This window comes from Protopterus annectens, chromosome 7.part0, assembly GCF_019279795.1.
Source record: "Protopterus annectens isolate FY-2018-M chromosome 7.part0, PAN1.0, whole genome shotgun sequence".
NCBI lineage: Eukaryota > Metazoa > Chordata > Ceratodontiformes > Protopteridae > Protopterus > Protopterus annectens.
Genome location: NC_056739.1, coordinates 1,855,535,625 through 1,855,562,938, shown reverse-complemented (window position 1 = coordinate 1,855,562,938; position 27,314 = coordinate 1,855,535,625). Strand labels below are relative to the sequence as shown.

Here is a 27,314-nt window from a genome sequence, read left to right as displayed (position 1 = left end):
AAATAAAACTTTCAAAATGAAGTTCAAATCATCATAGAAGTAAATCAGTATGCACATTAGTGTTTATGGTAAATGGAGTGAAACAGCCAAGTAATGGATCATTGGAATGGCTGCAGGGGGAGGCTCCATACGACCATGGCTTTGTGAGTGGGAAGGGCGGCAAACTTAGGCAGCCCCAACTGAACCATACCTCCCAACTGTCCAGATTTTCAAAGAATGAATAGATTTTTTGCTTCTTATTTTAGATTTGTTCCTCATAAAATTTGTGATTTTCTGGCAAATCATTTAGGAATTAAGTCACTAATGACACACTGAGTTTCAGACTTCATAACCTTCAGAAAAATGCATGCTAAAGTAAGACCTGTTCTATCAACTGTCTCAGTTTATACAAGAGCAATTTTTAGTACTGTTTATATGTTCCCCCAATATATTTGGCCTTGTCCTGATTTATTGCATTAACAGGTTGAGAGGTACATGCAAATAAATTGCTTTATAGAATTAGGCATAGCCAAACCTCTCAACTGTCCCTGATTTTGGCTCAAAATGTTGCTCTTCCCCTAATGATCCCTCCGCAAAATAGCAATTTTGGAAGAAAACATGGAGGGTTTATAATTAAGAAATAACTGTAATAATCCGTTAGATTACTTTTATTTCAGAAATGCATGTAGATTATTTTATTTGTCAGCCGCTCAAGTTAGCGGTACTAATATTAAAGTGTCCCTTCTTTGACAGGTTCCCAGCTGTATTGTGTTGCTATTTTATATTTTTACATCACATTTTTGGTCCATTTTTCATAAAATTGTGTTTTTTACCAAATTAGTGACAAATCATTAAAGACTGAAGTTAGAAAATAATGATAAACATTTGAGTTTCAGATTTCATACCATTCAGAAAATTCATACTAATGCAAGACCTCTATTATCTTTTTAAGTTTATAAGAGCAATATTTTAAAAATTGTCCTTATTTTTGGGCTTTTGACCCATTTCTTTGTATGACTTTGTCCAGATTTCTTGCTCTGAGGTTGAGAGGTATGACAAATGTGTCAGGGCCATCATAAGTCAGCCAGAGACATTTCAAACTGTGATATACGTATTGCACTCCACTCCCCCATTTAGTGACTCTGGATGTGTCGAAGCAAGGCAAGGAGTAGTTATGCAGTGTAAATGTGCAGAGTATCCCCCCCCCATCCAAGGTAGACACAAGTACTAGAGTGGCTTTTCATCTGTCCTTGATTTTTACAGAATGGTCTGGTTTCTGTCATATTTTTGTACTGTTGATTTATGCTTATTACTCAAAGTGCCTGTTGCTCTCTGTTTAAGTAGCAATACTTTAATGACCATCAGGTAAGCTTGGCTGAGATTGCAAGATGCAAGTAAGCTTTAATAAGCATACTGTTAAAGAATTGCCAACATTGAAAGCCTTTCTGTTGCCATGTAGAGAATACTTAACTAGATAATGTATAAGCCTTGGGTATTGAAATGCATATGCCAGTATTTGTAATAAAGAACAGGATTACATTATTTTAAGAATCTCATTACACTTGGAGACTTCCAGTCATCTCTGCAGGCTTTACCCATAAACAGAATGCCAGTCGTGTGGTCCATAACCTGTACAGTAATCCTTTTAAGCAATGTATCTTGAGCTTATTTCTTGTTCGCTTTTCATTTTTTACTTTGATCATGTTTTCCCCATGAAACAAGTAGATGTCAGGCAGCAGGTCTTTTTTTGGATAAGGAACATTTTTACAAGTGGGGGCATCAGAGATTTCTACTTTCAGCATGTTACGTGGTACTTTAATAAAGCTGAATATAAATTATAATTAGAACTGCAGTGCAAGAAGTGGTTTGAGTTGAGTGCTGCTTGTTTTTCTTATACTTGATTTTGACTGGCATTTCATTAATGTATTTAAAAAAAAGTAATTTATTTTTTCATGCCTCACAAACTTTTTTGTTTCCATCTTGATATTAAGCTGTCATGCAGCCAATGCATTAAAATATTTTTATTCTTCTACACTTCATTTTGTCTTGATTGGACTCTCATAATGACGGTTTGGCACCCAGGGCAGTATATTTAGTTTTTGTGGTTTTGAGCATAGCTCCTCCACTTTCTAGTTGGCCGCACCCCTTCCCATTGACCCCACCCATTCAGCTGTCTCCTGCAGCCCCCCTTTGATTTGAAGTCACCAGCCGCCACTGTATATTGGGTAAAATTGGGTTATGTTGGCTAGGCTTGCAAGGGCCCTTAAGCCATTAGCCTATGAACGTATTAACCTATGAATGACTGTGTTTGTTAGCCATATTTTAGTTGCCCTGTGACATTGCTATTTCCTTTCCATCTTAATGCTATTAACCATTATATTAGTGCTCTCTCCAACTGAGTGACCATTCGTCAGACTTGTATGTTCTACACCTTGAAATTATTTTAACTAATAGCTCTGCTGTGTATAATTTGGCCCTCATGCCACTGTGATGCAGTTACTCTCTAAAGCTACTGACCAGGGCTTACCACATTTGCATGTCACACTTAGACATCTGTACCTAGATCAGTTTTAACTCTGAGAATGAGTACCACTGCTTCAACATATTTACAAGCTTCATACAGACTGGTAGCCATGCTAAAAGTACCTTCTGTGTCTTGGTACCACTAATGGTTGAGCATGTTATATTTACATCTGGTCAGTAGTTCATGAACATCTGAGCCCTTTACACTTGGGGAACAACACTGATACTTGCACTCTCTATAACCTGCAAACGTGTCTTTGTTACACACACTAATCTGTACACATGAAAAGAAAATCTAAGAAAGATTGTCTAGGTGTTCTAGGCATATTAGGTTAACCAGGGATGCCTGTGTATGACAAAGTCAGATTCTGCTGTCACTTCAGTGCCATAATATGGCATGTAGGCCATGAGAATGCCTTGAGTAGAATAAATCAATGCTGGTTTCCAATACCTCAACCCCAAAGGAACATCATCCTGATTGTCTGAATCTCTGGCTATATTTCTCTGCAAGAACAGCAAATATGTTAAGCAGTTATGCTAGAACTTTGGACAAGCAGGAGGCTTACTTCCCAAATGTGTCCACTGTCTGGGACTCTTTATCAGGGAGACAGACAACAGGTTTCTGTACAGTTGAAACCCTTTCAGAAAGGACTACTTCTGAAACACTGATGCAGGGAATAGACGTCTCTATTCAAACTGAACATTGTATCAGAGGCCAGCTAATCTTACATCCCTTAACAGGTAGATATCCATGTCAAGCTTTTTTTTCCCTTATGATCCATACAGCAAACTGCAACCACACAAACTACATGTTTAGAAGCCAGAAAGCAGCCAGGTGCCATTTCTGTAAGCAGCCAAATTTTAGTATAGCAACCACACACTCGAGCAGGCATGAGCACACACTTGCAACAGACTAAAGCCAAGACTGACTGTCAGAGTTGAAAATTGCATTCTAATAAATCTTAGATGTTCTTGGTTCTTGCCCATGAAGGTTGCCCCGTCTTTCATAAAATGAATTGTTTTGTAGCAAAGCTGCAACAACTGAACTCACTTAGCATCAGGAGTTCCATGCAGATACTTATTTTTCCCTTTAGAAAAGGTACCTGAATATTGCTTAATTCTAAACAGCTGCCTAAGTAAATAATTTCTATATTAAGTCTGCGATTTATATATTTTTTTTGTTTGTTTTGTTTATTTTTTTTTTTTTTTTTTTTTGCTTTTTGGCTTTTTGTCCCTTTCCAAACTGCAGCAATAGAGTATGCCATCGGGTCATTTGAAGCCTTCCCCCATTTGTGTGCTTTTTTAAAGGAAACTTGATCAGATTTACACTAGCACTAGCACAATTACCTATTAGATTTAGATTGACAATAAAATAAAAAATGATAATCAGTCAAATTCAGAACCATTGTCACAGCAAGCTTGCAGACATGCAAACCTGCTGTCAATGAATTAAAACGATGTCAGAACAAAACCATAGTAGTGTTAGTTCTCCCAGGGGAATGAAAATAATCCAGCGGTTGTCAGAGGTACTCTCTGAGTATAGCTGAACGTGGGATCAGAACTGTTCAAAATTCCAAGAAAATGAAACAAAAAAGTGGAAAGTAAAAACAGTTTGATTCATTTTAGAATAACATATGTGATCTTCTGTAAAAAGAAAAAAAGTCAGAATAGAAGAACACCTCTAGAATATTACCTGCTGACAAAACTGCTGTGTTGTTCCCCTGAATGATTTTAAAGACAAAGAAAAAAAATATTGGTAATATCACTTTGTGATTGAGTAATTGGAAAAGCAAAAGGAAAACTATTTCTCCATAGTAGCCACTATGACGTAAAGCTTCTGGTGACAAGAAGCTCCGTTTTGCCACTGTGTGATTTGTGCAGGGCCGGTGTTAATATTTTGGGGGCCCCCTGGATACTTTCAGTCTAAGTATCACCCCGTGACTGCAACCCCTCCTAACCAACATTTTAGCTCATGCTGCAGAGTTTTAGGAGTACTTTGCACTGTCTGATATGTAGCAACAAAGCTCTTACATTAGGACAGGCCTGTGTACCACCATTTGTTGTCCCATCTCACAGATGGACATTCACAGTTATTGACATTTAGTTGCAATAATGATACATTATAACAACTCTAACTACAGGGTAGATTTAAGTGAAATGGTCCCCTATGCACTGCCTACTGTTTCACTCCCTCTTTCCACACACACACACACACACACACACACACAGATATATACATGCACATCCTCTAGTGTTCCCCCCGTTTTCCTCCCATCTTCTCTGTTTCAGCTTTTTCAAGAAGCCATAACTTCCTTTATGCCATGAATTACATTTTACTTTGTTTTTCTTTTTTTTATTTTACACAACCTTTTCTTCCAATGATGGGTTAAACAGAAACTGATTAAGCAAAGACATTGCTGTTCAACTTTTGTTCAAAACAAATTACCTGGAGAAGTCAGCATAGTAAGCCTTGTCCCAAAAAGCCATAGGGTTATAGTTGTTCTGAGGTGCATTTTAGAGCATTTTCCCAACCTTTTAATCCAATGGTAGCCTGAATAAAAATCATACATAAGAAAAGCCTTTCAGTATTATGTTTTTCTTTCAAGGAAGGCATTAGTTTTGCCCAAGGCATAATGCTCAAAGCTGACAAAATAATAGCTCACAATAACCTAACTAGACTGTTGTTTGTGAGGATACACAAACACTGTCTGTGAATACTGCCTGCCTTCCTACTCATAAAAAAAACAGTCACTGCCTGTGCATCCCTCTACCATTAGATTGAGATGAAAGAAATTATTTAAATGGCCACATGCATGTATTTCAAGTGCTGTTGTCATGCATTTGCATAGCATATCTTCTCACCCCTACTCCCCAATAGATAGACACTCTTTTAATTTTTCCAAGTCTTTTGGATTTCTAATACTGTGATAGGAATGGACCCCATTCCTAAATCAAAGTGTGATTAAAGGTCATGAAATTAGTATTGTTTCAGTCTTTGATATCAGCCAGAAGTGCTCTTTGCAGCACCCATAATGTGCCCAGTAATGACTCATTCTGCAATTCGTATGGGGTTACATGTATTGGTAACATATCTAAATATGATTGTAGATTATTTTTTATAACACCCGTTGCTCCTGCTACTATTGGAACTGTCTGGTATCTTTCTACCAGATTGCTCTCATTTCTGCCTGCAAATCCTGATATTTCATGACTTTGTGTTTCTATCTGTATGGAAGACACTGTAGTCACTGGGTGTGGTGACTTTAGTGATCAATCTTACTTTTGTCTTCTTTTCATGGACCACTATATCTGGTTTTCTAGCATCTATCTTTTGAACTGTTGGTAATGGGTGATCCCAAGTGATGTAGACTTCAATCATTTTTTTATGATGCTCTGTGGCTCGTTTCCAGTGTTTTTCAACCACTTCAGTACCGTAATGATTGCACAATCCCCAGTGTAACAGTCTTGCCACATTATTATGCCTTTCAGTATACAGCCCTTCTGCCATTAGCATGTCACAACCAGCAACAAGGTGTGTGACTGTTTCCAGTTCTGTTTTACAAAAAATACATTTGTTCTGTTTCTCCCACATGTTCAATGGACTTTGTAAACCAACATGTACATAGCCGACTATCTTGGGCTGCCAATATTAACCTTTCATCTCTAGGTTTGAATTTGCCTCACCTTAACCATTCCTGCATTCGATCCTGATTAACCTGAGGTTCTTCCAGAAGCTTTGACTGCATGTGATTGTAAGAAAAGTAAAACAATAATAATTACAGTAATGTATTGCAATTTGTTGCTCTTAAATAGTGCACTGCCATCCATAAGCTATATTAACCATCTTTGCATTTCTCTGTTTACGTGGAAAAGTAAAAGATAGAATGAGTACACTGTACCTAGCCCCAACAGAAGCTATAATAACCTCCTAAGGACACATCTAAGGTTTGATTGTGATAAACATTGAAGAGGTTATGTCCACACTCTTATCCCCAGATCCTTACCCAATTTACTGTATCTTTTCGTATATACCTCTGAGCAGGGCTGATTTTAGAATAGGTGGGGTTGAAGGCAGAAGCCACCACTAAGTCCGTCAAAATCGATTTCTACAGTCTGAGATGTGGGAACCACAAGCTCCTTAGAAGCTCTAATATATGGATGCAAATAAGGGTCTGAATGTTCTGAGATTAATTTTATGCCTTATTTTTGAGACAGAAGAAGAGTTAAGTGCATGCCCATCATTACTGTATGTATACACAGATAAAAATCAGCGATATTTTTAAACACATGCACACTGCGCAGCCACCTTCAGGGAAACTGGAAGAATTCCACTTCACCTGCTACATGATTTTGAGGTGCTGGAGGAAACCAGAGTGCATAGATACACACACACACACACACACACACACACACACACACACACACACACACACACACACACACACACACACACACACACGCACACACACGCACACACGCACACACACACACGCACACACACGCACATACACACACACACACACACACACACACACACACACACACACACACACACACACACAAACGCAAAAGCCATAGTACTAGTTTTGCACTGATTTCAGCAAATAAGGATACACAGTGCAGCATTACTATTGTCACACCAGACCAGTGACCTTTGTTTAGCAGTTGTCAAACAACAGTAAGGTTAAGTCACTTCTGTTTACCTCACTGAAGAGTAATGCATACCTGTCACTGTACCTGTGACTGTCCATGGTTTCAGTTCATAATTTTAGTCTGTCCCTCATAAAAGGTTTGATTTGCTGGTAAATCATTCAGGATTGCAGACAGTCAATAAATCCAGACGTCAGAATTTCATATTTCTTGTCCAGAAAATGCACGTTGGTGCAAAACGTGTTATTCTATTAACTTATTAATTGAATCATAGTAATATTTAAAACATGTATGATTTTGAACCTTTAGTTGGTTATTATTTTTGACTTTGCCCAGATCAGTCATAGTTTTCAGGAGTACAACTAAAGCATACTCATACCTAACTTTACTGATACAGTGTAAGGATTCATGATTATTACCTTGATATCCCATCTGCTGTAACCACCATAGCTGCTGTTGGGGGACCTGACAAAGGGAACAGACCGCTGCTTTAATTTGCAGGTACTGCCATTGCTGTATGTTTGTCTGACAGACTTTCTTTGAGTTCCACAAAGGGTAGGGGGAATACAAAATCTGGTCTGCAAATATCACTTACAATTAAAATACCAGCTTTGATCCAGTATAACCACCATAGCCTGTAATGTTCTACAGCAATTGATTCATTATTCTGTAAGAGGAAAACTAAAGAAACTATCATGGGTTTGTTAGGCTTCATCCTGGACTGGATCTTGAGACAATGCTCTACCTGCCCAGGATCCCATACTTTCTGAAAAAGGTGATGTTTAAGGTAAACATGAGATCATTTAACACCAGTTCTGCTGGTGTTCAGACTGGAATTGGATTAGACCTAGCTTGATAGAAATACTATCTCAAATTAAGATACTCCATACTCATGCAGATTTGGTCGTCTGAGCCATAATATCTTTTTAAGGACTAAATCCCAGGTGATTTCCCTGCAACAAATGGTTCCCGGCTATAGCATGACACCTACATAGAAACTCTGAGCATTGTGTAAGTGGAGGTGCAACATTATGAATAGCACTTTGGGCAGCACAAACATTTTTACCACTTGAATTTTATTTAAAAAAAATGCAGTATTAGCAGGTACTGCTGTGATAACTTATCCAAGATATCAATAATGGAGTCCACTACGTAATTTCAAAATATCACAATCTCGATATAAACTCAAGGCCAGAACCTCGAGATTGTGAAATCTCAAAACTAAGTAGTGAATAACAAAAAAAAAAAAAGAAAGAAAAGAAAACATGTAAAACCATGTTTTTGCATGGGGGCAAGCCCCCTTCTACCCCCACACCCCCTGCAACTTAAATATACTGACTCTGAGATCACACTACAGTGAAGAGAATGGTAACGTTCCCATTCCGCAGTTTATACCAATGTGTATTACCATTCCCTTCACTGTAGCGTGATCCAGGAGTAAGTATTTAAGTTGCAAGAGGTGTGGGGATTGCAGTGGGGGAGCTTGGCCCCCTGGAGAAGCATGGTTTTACATGTTATGTTTTTTTTTTAGTTCACTTCTTAGTTTCGAGATTTCACAACCTCAACATTCTGGACTCGAGTTTATGAATCGCAAGACTGTAGCATTTCAAAATTAAGAAGTGGACCCCAATAATAATATGTTTGGTATTTATATCCACCAAGTTATCTAAATAGAGCATCATATGAACCCTCAGGTATGGATGTTCTGTAGCAGTCTTAAGAGGAATACAAGAGTCTTGTAGAAGATTTGCATGAGCAGTCATTAGGAGGAAATTAACTTACTTATCAAGGTTGATTTGTAACCCAGTAAGTCGAGCAATTTCTTGGAGGTAAGATAAAACATGATTGGCCTACTTGCATGGATGAATGACCTAAATTGCACAATCATCCACAAACCATGTTTTCATTGAAAATGGAAGCCTATTCAGGTTAATCCTGCAGTTCTCAAAGTGGGCTTGTAAGCATAAATCTAGCAGATATACCAAACGAACAATCAAATAGGGTGACAAAAGTCATTCCTATCCAGTTCCTGTGTGAAGAGAGTAACAAGGGGTAGACACTAGTTGGAAATACTTGGGCTGTCAGGTTAATGTACAATAGCTGACGCCAGTCAGTCAGCTTCAGTAGAAAGCTTAGTATACTCAAAATGAACTAACACACCCATCTTACTTCCTATCTAAATATCTCTAGTAGCTACACTGACCATGAAATTCATACCACTAGCTCTAATTCTAACTCTCACCACACTAACATTCACCACATCCACACCCACTAACATACCATTAAACAATTCATTCCACACAACACATTCTTACACACACACACACACACACACACACACACACACACACACACACACACACACAAACACATATATTTCACAATCTGCTCTACACTATTTAGTGACAGCTCATTATTCTACATATATAAAACCCCTACCACTCAGACTCTCAAAAAACAAGCACTACCTAAAACAAATATAGATCTAGCACATGCTATAAAACTCAAACTAATCTACAAAAAATGTTTACTAATCTCAGGAGACATACACCCCAACCCAGGTCCATACAACAACATCCTCTCACACAAACATACATCAGACCTACTTATTATAAACCTAAACTCAAGAAGTATATCAAACAAACTGCATGACCTACACACATTCGTAGCCCAATACTCCCCAGATTTACTAACTATTACTGAAACCTGGCTAAAACCCTCCACCCAAAATGAAGAAATTCTCCCACCAGGCTATAACATCCTAAGACTAGACAGAGATGCTAAAAAGGGAGGCGGAGTTGCTATTCTATTTAAAACACACTCAACCTCCAGCCTCTGCAAACCCCACTTCCCAAATTCCAAAATGTTGAAACATTAGGCTCAGTTCTATCTCTAAACAACAAAAGAGAATTAACATCCTTTGCAGTTATATCCCTCCAGGAAATAACTCAGCAACAATAGAGGAAATCTTACAATGGGCTACAACCAACCTGCCACAAGCAACTATCCTGTTAGGAGACCTAAATCTAGACTGGCTATCCTGCAATTCTAGCAATCCCACAAACCATATTAACTTATTCGGCTTCTCTCAACTAATTCAACAACCTACCAGAGTGGATAAAAAATCCAAGAAACAGTCAACTCTTGATTGGACTTTAGTAAACTTCCCTAGTCAAAATTATCTCACGGGCTGTCTACCTGACTCACTCAGCGATCACTGCCCCACTTTCCTTCTTCGTAAAAAGTTAAACATAGCCAAACCCAAACTGTATAAGGAAACTAGAAATGAGCACAAGGTAAATCCACAAATTCTCAATAGTATATAGGTTCATAGGTTCAGGTTAAACTAAGCTATAACTGCCCTTATTGGCCAAGCCAGCCCTAAATTATTATCCCTTGTGAGACTCAAACCCTGCACCTTGTGTCTGTAAGGCAAACACCTTAATCATTAGGCCACCCTCCCTTTACCCTATTACGACAATGTAATTGGCAGCCATTACATACTCTGGAACTAGACCAGGCAGTTAAACTATTCAATAGTACTTTTATGAATGTTTTGAATACAGTAGCTCCCATTAGAAAACTTAGAACCAAAGTAAACTATGCCCCTTGGCTGACTAGGACCACAAAAGGCTTACTACAAGCCAGAGATAATGCCTGGAAGATCTGGAAAAAGAACAATACTAGCTTAAATAGACAGAACTATAAACAACTTCGTAATCAAGCCAAAAGACAAACAAAGCTACTTCCTAAATCTCCAAAACAAACATTCTAAAAAAACCCAAAAGTTCTGGTATGCTATTAACTCCCTTCTAAAACCTGGTAAAACTACTACCCCAGCTCCCAAGACAAATACCACTAATGACAGCTTAGCCTCTCAATTCAACCATCATTTCATAGACTCTATTCTATCACTATCTACTCAGCTATCAAGCAGTAACCCTATATCCACCCCCACTAAGGACCACAGGAATATACCATCTTTTACTCTCTCTCCCATACCAACCTCCATAGTCAAAAAGCTACTCTCAAAACTAAAACCTACCACTCTTGCAGCTGATGGCCTACCCACTAATTTCCTAAAACTAGCAGCTGAATCTCTAGCCTACCCTGTCTCAATTCTGATTAACCGCTCCATCAAAGAAGCTTACATCCTTCAACTATGGAACGTATCACATATTATCCCCCTACACAAAGGTGGAAACTCCTATGAGCTATCAAACTACCACCCCATTGCTATCCTATCCCCCCTGTCCAAACTCCTTGAAAAATGTATTCATACCCAAGTGATGCATTTCTTAACCTCACATAATCTCCTCTCCTCAACCCAGCACAGCTTCCACCCAAACCACAGTACAACCACTGCTCTTCTGTCTTTCACTAACCAGGTTAACCAACTCAGAAATAACAACAACTTTGTATCTGCCATATTCTTAGATCTCTCTAAGGCATTTGACATGGTCTCACATAACCTACTACTAGACATGCTATCATCAATATCCTTTTCCCCCTCTACAACTGCTTGGTTCAAAAACTATCTCCCTGATAGGAAACAATCAGTCAAATGGCAAGGAGCCCTATCACCTTTACTATCATCCACCATAGGTGTTCCACAAGGCTCAGTACTAGGCCCATTACTATTCACTATTTTCACCAATAGACTACACACCTCCACACTGCATGCATCACTCATACAGTACGCTGATGACTCCACATTAATCTGCTCAGCCCCATCCCTTACCACTTTCAAAACCTTACCCAGGAATCCTTCAACTCCATTGAAAAATGGATTACTGATATCCAACTGATTCTTAACCCCAAAAAGACAAAACTACTACTATTCACCCCAACCAAATACAAACCCACACCCCTTTTTTTCACTATCACTTCCAAAAATGGCACCACAATTTCCCCCTCCCTCCATACAAAACTCCTTGGCATTGAAATAGATAAAGATCTTCACTTCGATGTCCATATCTCTCAAACCATTAAGAAAGTACATAAAAAATTAGGAACACTGTATAAACACAAACACTTCCTAACAGACCAAGCACGAATCACCCTAGCCCAAACCCACCTTCTATCTACCCTAATGTATGCATCTCCAATCCTAACCCACATTAGGAAAACAGACATGAACAAACTAGAGTCATGTTACAATAAGATTGCTAAATTCGCCAATAGCTCTGCTTTTCGTAGCCATCATTGCCTTGCTCTAAAAGAGCTACATTGGTTAGAACTTCCTCATTTAATTAGTTACCACCAACTAGTCCTCACCTGTAACATCCTAAAGAATCCCCACAAGACTCCTGCCCTGAACCAACTACTTAACCAATACTCAGCAAACCGTCCACTCCGCTCATGCAACAAAACCCTTCTGCATATAACTCAAGCCAACAACACTGCAGGTAAAGCTCTTTTTGCTCATACCATAGCAAAGATATGGAATAACCTCCCCCAGAATATTTCCTCAGCACCTTCTATCACACTCTTCAAAAAATCACTCAAATCACACCTCTTGCATTCCTGGCTCTGTCCTTGCATCTCATAAATGCTTTCCTGCTCTCCTCAAACACTTCCTACCTTCCTCTATATTCTGCTTACTGTCTCTATATTACAGTACAAACACTTCCTACCTTCCTCTATATTCTGCTTACTGTCTCTATATTACAGTACTAACTTCTCCTCAAAACTGCCATACAGGGCCTTCCTGTGCTCACGCTCCAACCTGCTCAGCAAAAATATTGTCTGTTTATACTGGCATATGTGATGTATCTGATGATTGTATTGTTACAATGAAATCCTTTCGTTAGTTTTGAACAAATCACTTTAATCATGTTTTTCTTGCATGTAATATATTGTATTGTAAATAATATCTAGTATTGCATATATTATCGCTGAATATATAGTATAATAGTGGAGCTTTTCTCCCCGGGACTCTGCTGTAAATGGACCTCGCTCCAGTCGGACTTTCCTGGTCAACAAATGTAAAATAAATAAAATAAACAAATAAATCTAAGTACTTACTAAAATCAGTGAGGATCTCTGCAGCTTGGTTTTGCTGTCCTACACATACAATCAGTACAGTTAGCCAGAATCAAACCAGATCAGTGGTTGTTACCTATCATCTGATGAAGAACATTTTCCAATCTGTTGAGAAAAAGTGTTGAAAAGATTTTAGCATCTGTTTATAAAAGGGAAATGGGGTGGTTATTTCAGGGATCTGTTGAATCATGAAAGGGTTTTTTCCACAAACCATCTTCTCCAGTAAACATTGCTGACTAAAGGACTTCATAAAGACATAGCAAAGGTGAACCACAATGTCATTCCTGAAGCATTTATAAAGTTTGGGGAAAGCCCATCAAGCCATGGTGCTTCGGAAGTGACTGCAAGGCACTAACAATCTCAGGAATTTTAATAGGGCTCTCCAGGATACTGGCTAATTTTTCAGTCAGTTTGGGGATTTGAACCCTCTCTTCCAGTGTGTTAATGTCAGTAAGGGCCAAGATAGGATCAGTCTGGGTACAGAGCTGATATTTACAAGCCAGGACAGCATTAATACCCCTTAGGTCTACTTGAAGTAGTCATTTTTTATCACACACTGCTGCTATGGTGATTTATTTTTGGTGTTCCCAATGTTTAATTGATAGAAGTTTGTTAGAAGCAATAAACTTTGCCCAGTAAAAAATAAAGACTCCACCTAATCCATTTGTCATCAATATATGTGTACAAAAAACACCTGTACTGCTGCTTAAGTTGTAAAAGCTCCAGTTTCAAATAAATACCATAACAACCCCTTAATTTTTACAGTAGTTGGCAATGATGTGATACTGGGTTTTCTTTGATGTGAAAAGGATGTGGAGGAATTCACAGATTCAAAGGTACTTACTAAGCTATTGATCTGTGAGGATCTTAAGAAGACTAGCCTTACACTCCCATGGCAGCTCTAAGCTCTTTCCATACAAATAACCCAAAGACAGGCTGAACAAGGATATGTTGGAACATTTACATGCTTCCTCAGTCTATGATGAACAAGGGCTTGACTGGGGTGATTTTTGGGGTACCCTTTTATTCATCCAAATTGCATTTGAATAAAGTAAGAGAAGTATTTTGCTTTATGTGGAGGGGAAGACAGTTCCATGGATTAGTATTTTTTGTGATTCATACTTTTCATTTCAACATGTTTTATTTATGCCACCGAGGAGACTGAAATCCCTTGAGCAGGTGTTTTTGATACCATTGGACTTGTGAATGTGTAACAGTTCTAATTGAATAGGGTCTGTCGAAGCTCTATACACAAGGCACATGTCGCCTCTTAGTAGCATGTATGCAACCGAGAAGAGGGACAAGGCTTTGAGATGGTCTGCATAGCGTTTCTCTTTAGGATCTTGATTTTTTTTTAGTGACAAAGCATTGTGGTTGTTCCAGCTGTGACAAGTGTCTTGAAAGGTACATACAGAAATGGACATTATATGCAATGATTGGCATAACAAAAGTCAATTAAAATGGAATGGTTAAATCCTTGGATCTAGATGCAGTACCTTTAAATGTAAACTGTGTAATGAAAAATGACTTTCATACAAGAGTGGATAAGTGATGATCAAAGGATAGTTCGTTGTAGACAGAGGTTCCCAGACCCCTAACTACATTACACAAGTTCACCATCATTGTACTGCATTATGAATACAGAGGTGAAATGGTATCTTAGAAACCAGAATATTCCCCCTCCAGTAAAACTTTCCAGTTCAGCCTTGGGCCTGAAGGCATGTTAGGAATTAAATGCCTGTATTGCAGGATGCTGTGATTTAAACCATGTTTCATCACCAAAAGGGAAATTTGATAGGGTTAAAATAGCCCACAAGGGCAGCTAGCCTAGTACTTACCTAGGAACCACACATTTATCTATATTTTCCGTGTGTAGGAATGCCCATAAGGTGTGCAGCTTTTTGTTAAGGCTTAAAAGTGAACAAGTACAGGAATCTGTCTACTTCCAACCTCACCACCATGAGAACTGAGGAGAAAATAAAAAACAAAGAAACTAGTGGTCTTAAAACTTCATTGATGAGCTCAGTCACAATAAGTTCCAAAAATCATGAAACTCAGTTAGTGTTCCAAAGCAGCAAGCCTTTACTGGTACAGTCATTAAGTCTTGAAGCAGTGTATTCTCCATGCTTTGAGTGGAGGAGTTCCATGAGTGGAGGAGTTCCCTGGTCAGCCTCAGTAAGAAGCTGAGATCCCTTATAAGATCCTCCAAAGCTAGCTATGAAAACAAAATCACCACTGATTCTAGTGACAACCACAATGCATTCTATAGCTATGTCAAGAATCTTAATGGCAACACCCAGATCTGCTCTGAGTTACAGCACAACAGCATGAAAATTACAGAACCAACTGATATTGCCAATGTCCTGCCAGATAGGTTCATTGCTAACTTTACCCCCCTCTCCACCCCTAAAGGGCCCATAACTATACAGGAAGAATGCATAGTCCCTGTAATCACAACTATGCAGGTAAAAGCTGCACTCTCTAAAGCCAAAAACACAGCTTCCATGGGACCGGACAACATTCCAGGCTGCGTTTTACATGAACTTCAGAACGAACTGGCTCCCCACCAAAGCACCATGTTCAATCATAGTCTCACATCAGGCTTTGTGCCCACTGAATGGTGCACAGCAACAGTTATCTCAATCCACAAAGGGTGAGCCACCACTGATCCCGGGAACTATCACCCTATTAGCCTGATGAGCCTGGTCTGTAAGGCCATGGAACGTATCATCATGGAACTCATAAACAAAGACATTGGTAACCTCCAAACTCTGTACCCCACCAAGTTTGGGTTTGTGAAAGGCAGATCATGCCTCCTGAACCTGATCGACTTCTTTGAGGCAGTCACCAAAGCTGTAGATGAGGGTAAGGTGGCTCACACAGCCTATCTTGAACTCACCAAGGCTTTCAACACCATCCCCCATTCTGGAATTATAGCTAAACTAACTTAACTAGGTAGAAATCCCCATGTCACAAGATGGGTTGCCAATTGTCTCACTGACAGAACCCACACTGTAAAAGTTACAGACTCCAAATTAGACTTCAAATCGGTGACAAGTGGAGTACTACAGGGTTCAGTCCTGGGACCTCTCCTGTTTGGTATCTACTTCTCTGAAGTACAGGCCTTTGGTTAATGAAGTTCACAGATGACTACAAACTAGGAGCCATAGTCAAGTCCCCAAATGATGTGGACATCCTACAGAAGGGCCTCACTGAGACAGATCCATGGTGTCAGAGCCATGGCCTCAAGCTCAATGCCTAAAAGTGCATTGTCATTCCCTTTGGTAAAAACTCTGTACCCATGAACTACCACATAGGCGGCAGTCTACTTAACGCCGAATGTGTGATAAGAGACCTGGGGACCCAGGTGGACAGTAGTCTCTCCTTTGATAATCACATCACCACAGTAGTCAGGAAATCCTGCTACGTGGCACACCTTATCACAAAAGGGTTCTCATCTAGGAAAAAAGGGGTCATTGTTCCCCCTCTACTCAACACTCATTAGAACCATTATAGAGTAAAATGCCCCTTTTAGAATGTACCTCACAAGACATCTGCAGCAGCTGGAAAGACCACAGAAGTACCTCAAAAGAGGATTACTGGCCTCAAACCGATGCCCTACACTGACCTTCATAAAAAAAACAGCTTTACTCCTTAGCATATCACCTACTCCGAGGTGATCTCTGCCTAACATATAAAGCTATGTCAAGCCCAGGGCATTTGGACATGCTACACCTAAAGAAATCCCAATCCCTCTGAGCTACATGCTCTAGGGACCTAAACAGGACATGCTGGAGGGTTAGATTCCTGTCCCAGGGACTTGCCATACACTGGAACAAGCTACCCATCTATATCAAGCAAAGTTCCTCATTAGCACTCTTCAAGAAAATCTTCATAAGTGGATGGGAAATAGGAAATACACCCCGGGGATCACTTCTTTGGCTTTGCTTGACAGGGGCACAGGTAAATAACTTTCTTGGGTGGGAACCTGGTTGGCTAGGCTTACTTAGGCCCTTGGGCCAATAGCCTAGTACCTACCTATGAACCTATGAACCTAAAAGTGGATTCCTAATGCCAGAGCAAATCCTTGGGCACAAAACCAAAGATCACAAACATAAAAAATTACCAAGCACAGGAATCTGTCTAGTTCCATCCTCACTACCATGAGTGTTGAGGACAAAATATAAAAGAAAGAAACTAGTGGTCTTAAAATGTCATTGATGAGCTCAGTCACAATAATTTCCAAAAACATGAAACCCAGGTGGTGTTCCAAAGCAACAAGCCTTTACTGGTATAGTCATTAGGTCTCAAAGCGGTGTATTCTCCACTGTAACACTGAGCAGTGCCACCTTAATATTGGTTTGATTTCGACTGGCTATGAGGTAATCTGAAAAGAATGACCTTGCCTGAAAAAAGGCTATCTGAGAAAGAAAAAGTCTTGGCCAGTATACCGAACCCATGAGGAGAGACAGAGAGAGATGAAAGCCATTCCTAGCAATGAAAACAGGGTTGCCAGTCATCTCCTCCAAGGCTGATATATATCAGATCCCCTTGGAATGATACCAGTAACTGAGCCATTAATTAAAGTCAATTATATTTTGTTTGTACTGAGACATCATTCTTGGTTATGGTAGAATACTGCAAGATACTAATTTCAATAACAAATTATGCTTGAAATACAGGTACTGACAAAATAAGGCAACAAAGATGTGCTATTAGGAGTTAAGAAGTTATTCATGTTTTAGAGAAATAGTTCATTCATTGCTTGATTTTTTTTAGGGGGGAGTCAATGGGGGAATGAAAAATATCCAGGTAATAGAAGCACTGCAAAATAAAGCATCCATTATGAAATCCAAAGAACAGTTTTGACGTTGTAACAGTAAAGAAGTAGTTGGTTATTTAATGTGATTTCTGGACCTTTTCTACTTAGAATAGAAAGGCCTTTATAGGTTCATAGGTTGGTACTAGGTATCAGCCCTAGGGCCTATACAAGCCTAGACACAACAATTCCCTGGATATTTCTTCCCACAATATTTACTTCCCTGGACCCCTGTCTAGCAGGGCAACTGACGTGATCCCCGGGGTGAATTTCCTATCTCCCATCCAATCATCAAGGTTCCTTTTGAAGAGGGCCAAGGAAAAGTGCAACCCATTACCATACTGGGAGTCAAACCCGGGCCGCATGGGTGAAAACCAGGAACACTAACTGCTAGACCATATGGGACAGCCCTTTAACAGTAGAGAAGCATAAATATGGCTTGCAGAACTGCTCTGATTCAAACTTGTGTTTAGATATAAATGGCATCCAGCTCCTCTACTGAAGTGTTTAAGCCGACCTTTGTAATCATGTCATAGGAAAGGGTCAAAGTGATGTTTAAATGGAAATACATGGAACTGTACATAGGCAGTGCATTCAGTTATGGGTATATGGCCTACTTGAACAGTTACTTTTGCATTATTATTTGTTGTACTTATCAGAGTTTAGTTTCACTTTACTTCCTTCCTTTCCTTTCTGTATCATCACAGAATCTTCAGGTACTGTTCACATATATATTTTTAACCTTAGGATGATTCAGCACTAGATGCATTTTCTTTATTTCCACTTATCAGCCACATTTGCAGTAAAAAAAAAAAACGATCCTCAGGGTGCTTCTAGGTCATCCTTCCTACAATTCATTTTTGAAACCTGTAGTTTTAGAACATATTTTCTTTAAAAGGTAACATTTTCTTATACTCTGCTCATTTAAATACTTCTTCCCCCTCTAATATATTTTGCCTACCACATAAAGTGAACTAGTCTTTTGGTGACCATTTGGTAACAAGTGAGGTCACAAGGGCAAGTGAAATACAGCATATATGGATCAGTTAGAGTATCCATACCACAGGTTTTTGGAAGGTGGAATAAAATGAGTACGTAGAGGCATCACATGCAAAAATGGTGAGAACATACAGATGGCACACAGAAATCAACCCTGGATTCAAATGTGAGTAGCAGAAGCCTTAACTATCTGTGTTTGTTTTTTAGAATAACTTTCTCTTGTTATATATATTTTTCATTAAAGTTTTAGATACTGTTGATACACAACAAATGTCTTATCATATGTACATTCAGAAAGAACAGATACATGTCCACAAATTATGCAAAGCAACAAACTACACATGCAAAGAAAACATTGCAATAAAACCCAGTCTGTTAAATGTTCAAGACTAACCTACACCATCTTCAGATGACCCTGCACCATAAAATTGCTGGTATTTTTTTAAACAGACACCTTTACCGAACCGTTACTTGTGACACAAGCAAACTTACATTTATATAAAAGTAATCAAACCATATTAACACGTCCACATTTACAAACATTATGTATCGCACATATCGTTATGTATCATACAATCTAAGCAACATTACATATATTATTAAATGCCTGCTCTTACACCTTATTCCTCCATTGCTTATGCAGGTTCCATTTTTTTATTTTTTCTATGTAATTTAATCCTACCCTTTTCTAAAGATCCCACTTTTGGTTCTTTTTTCTCAGTTACTATATTCACTACTTCAAGTATAGTTGGTTTAGTATTTGATTTCCATTTTCTAGTAATTGCTTTTTGGCAGCCACCAGAATAAAGCTTAATGCCTTACTATGATGAGGCAATTCAGACCCTGTATCCCAGCTCAAAAAGTAATTCCTCTAGTTACACTCAATTGCTTGCCCAGTATTCCTGACATAGTACTCTGTAGGGAATTTTTAACAAGTGCCAACTCATTTCACTCCCAAAACATATGTTCATAGTTATCTCTTTCTTCCCCATCACACATCCAACATTTGCCATTCTTTGGAGTCTGCTGTTTGCATAAACTAGTCTGACATTTAACACAGAGGATTAAGACTATGAGCTGTCAGCAAACTAATTCCTGTAGTCTAAGGTTCTATTACCACAGACTGCAGTTACCTAAGTGTGTGACACTGTGCAAGTCACTTAATCAGGCAGTGCTTCCGGACTCAGTCTGAAAGAGTAAAATACAAGTAAATAATACTGTCACACTCCCTCAACCCTTCTGCTTCATAATTATACATTAGGAGATGAGATGTCATCAATCAAGAATTAAATCCTTCCGACCATCAAGATCACTATGGATAATTCTCAATGCTGAGCTACTGGACTTTAAAGCATTCCCATACAATTCCATTAATCAAACCCCCATTCATGTCCTAGCAACTATATCTACCTCTGTTATTAAAAAAACATGACCTTTACCCAGTTATTCCTCCTGGGACTTATGAAGCAACCTATCCTGCCTCATTTTCCCCACGTTCTTCTTTATCCTCACTAGCTTCTTCTTGAGTTAATCCTGGATCTCCAGTCAAACCACAATCCAACTGCACTTGCCCTTTCCCATTCACCACCTTCATTCCTCCTTGACTTGATGATCAGTCACACAATGTACTGGTTTCATTTTACTCCTAATTTCTCAACTTTTACCAAATTGCAGTCTCTTCTTTGACCCTTTAAACTACAAGTTATAGCCCTCATGAAGCCCTGCATATTGCTCTGTTCCTTGGATCAGCATTCCTTGTCACATCAGAAATAAATACCATGCACATTCCATGCTCAGTTCAAAGATCTGTGATGAGATTATGTGAACTCACTTTTGAAATACTTTACTCCCTCACATTCCCAGTTATTCTGCCATCCAAATCTTTAACACATGACCCCTTTCACTTGCCTTATTATAATTCATTCAAATGTAAAACAAAATGTAGAAATAGCTGAATTGTAGGAATCAGTATTTAACAACCTTAATTACTTCTTATAGGTGTTGCAAATATAAAGGATTATGAGCAGGTCATTAATCATAACCTAATAATTATGTGTTCAGAATATGGATGCCAAGAAATTCATCAAGAGCAAAGTTTGTAAGGTGAATCTTGGCACAGCTTCATAGGTTCATAGGTGTTTCCTAGACTAACAACCATCAGAGTATCCATGTCGACAACACACATAAAGGGTTATGACTAGAGGCCCAATCATAATTCTTTCTAGGGCATGGAGCCTTATCTGCTCCATGTACTACTATATACATAAAAAAAGCATAAAGTGTTTTGCTGGCTATCAAAGCCATAAAGCACTAATTAAGCACTGTGATTAAGACAGTATAAAAAATGCCCCTTATGTTTAAACTCACTTTGCCATGCCTCTCAATTGTCCAGATTTTTGCAGGATGTCCAGGATTTGTGCCTCATATATTTGGTCTGTTTATCCTAACATCTGTGGTTTTCTGACAAATCACTAAAGTTACTAAATAATGACTTGAGTTTCAAACTTTGTGTCTTTCATAAAATGCAGGCTAATACAAATCCTGTTATTCTATCAACCTTCTAAGTTTATAAGTCAGGGACACATTACCAGCACAGACAGTAAGCAGAAACAAATTTGTTTTTACTGTGCCACTGTTGATTGCTGATCAGTACAGGAAGATTTGACTGCTTATTGTGAGACCCAGTCTTAATTAGTTAAGCAGGGATTGCTTAACATTTATTAAGATCGAGTCTTGGGCTATAGTAGTCATATGTCTTTTTCCAGATATATGAGTGTAATCACTATGCTCCATGCACTATATCAAATGTTATGAATTTGTAGTATAGATTTATATATTAATCTATTTGTATAATTTACATAAATGGCATATTAAATATTTCCATAAATCATTCATTCAATCCATAATGCTAGCTTTCCTATTTCTGGGTTGTAGTAGAGGCAGAACCTTTACTGTCACTCAGCGTATGTAAAGCAAGTAGGTAATTCTGCAAAGGTTGTCAGTCTATTGCAGAATGTATGTGCGTGCGCGCGCACACACACACACACACACACACACACACACACACACACACACACACACACACACACACACACACACACACACTCGCTCACTGACTTAGACACAGTACATATTCCCTTGAACAATTTATGGGATTGTCAATTTATCCATGGTGTGTCCTTGGACTGTGGAAGGAATCCAGACCACCTGTCAAAGACTCATATGGCCAAAGAAGGAGCAAACATACTTCTTACAGAAGGCACCTCAGCCAGGAAATGACATGAAGAAATGAGTGCTGTGAAGTAGCCCTGATAGCTGCTGTACTGCTGTGTTCCTCATTTTACATACATAATTATTATAATTAGGCTCTTATTGTTAAGAATACATGTCAAATTTCATTAAATATATTATCATAGGATCCATGATATGCATGTCAGTGTCACTGGCTTAGCAAGTAGAACATCTGCCTTTGATGCTTGGAAGATCAGAGGTCTGTAGGTTCTATCACCATACCAGGTACTTGGAATAGTGTTCAATTATATATGCTGTACTGCAACATAAGAGGGTGAGGGTGTTGCACTTTAAAGGAGACAACCCACAGATGAGATATTAAACCAATGTCCCATTTGCCTGAGCTAGTGGTAGCTACTGCACCCATGAAATAGTTGGGATTTGTTTTATTTTATAGCAAAAGAAGCAACATATATTAATCAAGAAAAAGGATAAAAAATCAAAACAAATTACAAAAGTTAATGAATAACATGGGAAATATGTTGGCATATTTCTCTGATTTCCTTATTTCTTTTTATACAAAAGTAAAAAATATGAAGCGTCCCACTATGGCTATAAAATAAACATCCATAAAGACATACCTTCTTTTAAAAAGAATGCCATTATCACTTACAGTATGAAAAATAAATCTGATATCAAATAAAGTTATTGTAACTAACCTAATATTTAGAGATTGAAACCTAACTTTACCCAAAACATCTAGACGTAAATACTGTTGACAAATAATGAGTCATATTTAGTTCTTCTAAGAACACTGTGTTTTTTATAAATGTTTATAAGATAATTACCCATTGACTGGAAATTACTGATGCCCCTTGCATACCACATAAAATCTTTTAAGAAAAGGACATACATTAGTTAACACTAATCTAAGTCTGATATCATTTTTCCAAGGGGTCCTCTAATGCTTCCCAAACAGTTGAAAAAAAAGACATCTTTCTAAAACCTAATGCACTAGTTAATTTTGCTTTAATCTACAGTTTCAGATGTAATTTCATTCTTCATAATTTCTTCTAGACATTTCTAACTTTTCTAAAACCATAAAATCTCTGCCTGGAGTCTCGTTTCATAAGGGCCTCCTTTTGAAATGCATTCATAATAATTCTATACAAATCTATCTACAAGGTAATCTTGCAGGCATTTCTGTAAGAATGCAAGACTGGTTGGAAAATCTTGAGAGTCTGTCTTGGTGCAAAGTACACATTTTATGGATCTGAGTCTATAACCTCAGACCATTGAAAAAAGACAAGTAAATCAATGGCGATGTCTCACGTTTTTCATACAGCAAAAGAACTCCAGACAAATACTTAAAATGTACATTTTTAATGAAATACTTTTTTTTATCAATTAGCATTTTAAATACCATCTATTTCTTAATGAGAGATGTCATGGATGTCAATGTGTCTTGCTCTGAGTTTCAGCCATATCAGAAATAGCAAAAGTAATTCTGAATACAGAAAATTAACTTTTGAAAATATTATTTCCCTTCAACATTTATGAAAACTAAATATTTTATTTTCTGATTATATTAATATTCCAAAATCATGCAACTACTGAGAAAACAATGCCATTATATTAAAAAGTGTACTTCTTCAACATATATAAACATGTCATCTATATGAGATATTATGGAAGAAAAGTCTCTCAAATTAAAAGATGTTCATTGCTGTTTACAAACCTTTTCCACACAATATGCACAAAGACCAAATTGTATGATAGTAAAAGGACAACCCTGTTTTCCTCCATATTTAAATTCCCTTACCAGCATATCCATCTATCACTGGTTACATATATTGATTTGACCGAAACTCTTGCAGTCATGAACAGGGATTTAAACTAAATTTGGGCTGTTAAAATCATCATAAATACAGCTTCAACAAGGATTTAGTAATACAATTTGTCACTATCAACATTCCATGCACCTTTATTTGTATCCATTTTTAAATTCATGGAAAACGTTTTGGCCTCTATGCCCTTAGCAAACATGGAAGAACACTGTCTTAATGTTACATCATTCCCTCAGTCTTTCAGATAACTGCTCCTATAGGTTCACAAATGGTAGAAGGTTCTTCTTCAATTAAAAAGGCTCTGTGACTGGAAAAATATAGAAGCAAGTCTCCTTGCCTCCTCCAAAGAAAAGATCAGCTAAAATGGAGTCAGTGTTATTTTTTTAACATGATGCCTGATGAAGCCCATTATGCAATGAAGGTGACTTTTTAAGATAAAAGTACTTAATTCATGTATTTTATGTGTGTGGAATTACAGTTTTATCCATTTCCAATGTTATATTATTTGCATTTCTGAGGGCCAGTTTTTGGTGGTGTTAATTTTTAATGTACCTTACAAAGAGATAAATCTCTTACATCCACTAAAAGAAGACTGCATCTTTCATCTACAATTGAGATTCCTATCATATACAGTGAAATTTGACCATGAAGTAATTTTTTGTATCAAAGCTGCATAAGACTTTCTCTAGTCTGACAGCCTTGGCATAGGAGGACAAGTGTACCCATCCTCATGGGAGGCCACATACTTGGATGTAGTCCCCTGTGGAGGCTGTGGACACAAGGGTGTCTTCGGGCAGGCAGGGCAGTGGCTGAGCTGCTGTAGACATGGCATGACATGCCAGCATACTAGTACACAACTTTCCCTGAGACATGAATGGGAGGGGTACAAAGAGGAGGAGGGAATCTAGGTTTCGGCTCCTCAGCAGCAGTATGATGCAGTCCCATCACACTTTAATATCCTCAAGGGCCTAAAACATAGGTCATTGTTAGTCCGGGGGAAGTTAGTCACGTTAGGTGCAGCTATTGAATGGCGCAGATGATGGTCAGCTGTAGGAGTTAAAAAGTATTAAATTAAATAAAATTATCATCATCAACATGAGAGTTTGCCATGCTTTCCATTTTAATTAATTGTGGGTAGACAGAACTTTCTGAACCTTTGTTACCACTTCCAAGAAGCTATACCAGAAGGAGTAGAGGAATACCCTGATATTCTTACCAAATTACCTTTAGTCAAAAGGAATACTAATTTGGACATACTTGGACTATCCAGACCAGTAAAAGTAAATAAATGAAAAACTCCAACTCTCATATTAGCTTTCCTCATTTGACACTTTCCTGTCCATCTATTTCACTAATATACCCAGAATTGTATTCATGTGCCATATGTGCCAATGGTAATATGGCTTTCTGTGAAGCAACAGTGTTCTGTTTGGTGCACTTTAGTGGAGTTTCTGGTACCACAGCAATATACATATTCTTATTTTTGAATTCTGTTTTCAAGTTTTCTATCTCAGAATTTATTTTAAAATTATTGCATTCAAATGAATAGTAAATTTTAATTTTTGTTCATTTGCTTTAAAGTTAAATTTCGTATTCTTTATACTTCTGTGTCTATTTGTTCTTATTTTCCCTCCATGTGCTATGTCCCTTATGGACTTTCATGGACATTTGTGATAAAACAAATACAGATAGAGCTTTGTTTGAAATTTCACTGCTGAACATGTTAAACAGGACTGAACTACTTCTGAACCTTATGGAACTCTGCAAGATGTGACCCCCTTCAAAATGCTACTTTCATTTCCTTTCACTCGACTATGCTCCTTATTAGCATTGTGCTTTTTCAAAACCCACAGTGATCAAGTTCATTAGAAGCATCTGGTGCAGTTAAAAGTCACCATGATGAACTCCATATAAACTACATACTTTGACGAACAGGAATCTCACCGACACAAGGTATAGGGTCTGATTTTCACCTTTGAAAGGGAAATAGACTATTTTTAAAATGGCCCACAAGGGCAGCTGGCCATGTACTTACTTATGAATCTGTGATCTTAAATGCATGACACTGATTTGGCATAAATCAGTATTATATCAGGTCCATTAATCATTCTTATAGTAAAGATTCCAAAAACACTTCCTATTAGCTACTATCAGTTTGATAAGTCCATTGTTGACTGTTTCTTACTATAACCCATTAAGTGAAGTGCATCCTTAACTAGACCTGTTACAGAGCACCTCTTATAGTTAAATTCTTGGCACCCATAGTCATTTCATAGCAGAATGCCTCTGGTTTAGACATTTTAAGTTTGTATTATACTTCTTCCATTTCCATATGTTAACAGCAAATTTCACTTTAAAGTGTGTTTGCTTGTCTTCATTAGTTGAAATTCAATAGAGCAAGGCTTTCTGTATGACTTGTCTGTACATCATAAATGAGATAACCTGTATTCAGATTATGATATGTGTCAAGGCTTTGTATTTACAACATTGAGAGGATAAGGAAAAAGAGAACAGAAAAGTGGTTAATTAAATATATAAGCTGTAAACAGAAGCATTAGCACTGTTGGTTACATAGGGATATGAGCCATAGCCAACAAATTCATACATGGTGCTAACAGGATATGGTTGGTGTTAGGACATGTGATAGATGGAATAAAGCATTCTTTGAAAAGTAGTGGTACAGGATGGCAATGAGTGGGAAAGAGCAAACTGTTAACTCCTTCACCTTCAATGAACTGTTAGGCAAATGAAGTCCTGGTTGATGGTCAACACACAAAGGTTTTCAATTATGGATATAAAAGCCATTGAATGTTTCATAACCAGAGTTAGAAGTGGGGAAAGTAAATGGCGTCAGTAATAACCTAGACTTGCAAACTCCTGAAAGTAAAATTGCATGCACCAATTTCAAGGGAAAGAAAGAAGGGGAGATAGAAGAGGTGCTGGTTAATGTGAGGTCTAAGTATAGAATGAGGGCCAGAGTGGATGGGAGGAGAAATGTGACCAATGCAGTTCTTTTCTTCTTTGAATGAAGATGAGGATCAGAAATAAGGGAAATGGTTGGAAATACTAAGCTACCACTGAAGGCATAAAACAAAAAAAATCCTTGTTTTCCCGCCTCTCCTCGACTAGTTTAGACCAGTATACAGGCTTTGCGGTATTCTGGGCTGTGGTGTAGTTCCTGTGGTGTCCATTGCCTTACTTGGATAGAAGGAAGTTTCTTT

At 38.1% G+C, this 27,314-nt stretch overlaps 1 long non-coding RNA gene across 3 annotated transcripts in view; it reads right to left on the bottom strand.

Annotated features, from left to right (window-relative positions):
- Nucleotides 1–27,314, bottom strand: part of LOC122807252 — a 1,461,171-nt gene that overhangs the window by 684,729 nt on the left and 749,128 nt on the right. The window contains exon 6 of one of the 3 annotated variants that reach the window (XR_006365609.1): nucleotides 4,949–5,053. The exons of the other annotated variants lie outside the window; for them this stretch is intronic. This is a non-coding gene — a long non-coding RNA (uncharacterized LOC122807252). The remainder of the gene's footprint in view (nucleotides 1–4,948; nucleotides 5,054–27,314) is intronic. 3 annotated transcript variants of the gene reach the window in all.